We start from the raw sequence: 1,235 nt of genomic DNA, 5'->3' as shown, positions 1-1,235 counted from the left end.
CGCGTACCGCAAAAAAAAAAAAAAAAAAAAAAGAAAAAGGGCACCACTTTTATCGAAGTTTTTCTCTACAGTAACCTCTGCTGCATAGTATAATAGCAAGGGCTCCAGCATGAATCTAAACTATATTTAACTTTAAGACACGTATCAGCTGGGCCATGTGCAGAGGGTACACGATGATTTACAGGATCAAGAAACATCTGGTCAGGCCGTTTAAAGCAGCAGCTCTCAACGCATAAGCACCACCGGGGATACCAGGCCCCACCCCAGATGAATAAAATCAGAATTTCTGGAGGTGAAGTACAGATACTGGTATTTTCTTTTAAAGCTCCCTAAGGTGCTCCCAATGCAGAGCCAGGGCTGAGAACCACTGACCTAAGGGAAGGAACCTCATTAAAGGCGGTGGACCAGCCCTGGAAGCCAGGCGACTCTAGTACTGCAAGCACCTCCCTCTCAGGTGTCCTTTTCAGTCATCTTGCTTGAGTCTTGGGGTAAAAGAGTGCAGTGAGAATTAAAGATCTAAGAGCCATTTGTCCGTAACAGCGTTTCCTGATGTGTAGTCTGAGGTCCATCTGCATCACGATCTTCTAAGGAATTTGTTAAAGTGCAGATTCCAGGCCCCACTTAGACCTGGAGATCTCTGCCTGTGACTTATAACTAGAAGTCAGGAGCATTGTTAGGATCAGGTCCAGGCCTATCTGACTCCAGGTTCTTTCCAATTCCCTACCAACACTTTTGACCAGTACAAGTAGAATCTCTGTAAGAAAAATCAGAGCTTTAAATGGTTTTAATGAAAGGTAATTATTTAAATCCACAGGACGTAAAAAACAACAGTAAAAATTCCCCTGCCACTCCTCCCACTAAAGGAATCCTCCATCAATTACTCTGGAGGAGCAAAATACTATCCCTCCCTTTCCTTCCTGTTCCACTGCATTTTTTCCCTTTTAACAAATATTCCTTTTTCTCCCAAATAAGGTCACCTGGAAAAAAATTCCTGATAGATGTCAGCATCTATAGGGAAATAATAAAAGTATTACATAAAGGAAACTACCCCAGATCTCATGTATATTTACCTACACATTTTTCATATTTTACATATCTCATTCAAGCTGTGGTAAAGTATACAGTTCCCTCTTAAGGCAGAAGAATAAGGTGAAAAACTTGACTGCGTAGTTTTGCCCATTTAGAATTGGCTCTGAACCAACTTTTATTTTTGAATCTGGACCGTTCTCGATCAC

The sequence above is a fragment of the Physeter macrocephalus genome, chromosome 12, assembly GCF_002837175.3.
Source record: "Physeter macrocephalus isolate SW-GA chromosome 12, ASM283717v5, whole genome shotgun sequence".
Taxonomy (NCBI): domain Eukaryota; kingdom Metazoa; phylum Chordata; class Mammalia; order Artiodactyla; family Physeteridae; genus Physeter; species Physeter macrocephalus.
Note: the sequence above shows the minus strand (reverse complement) of the source record.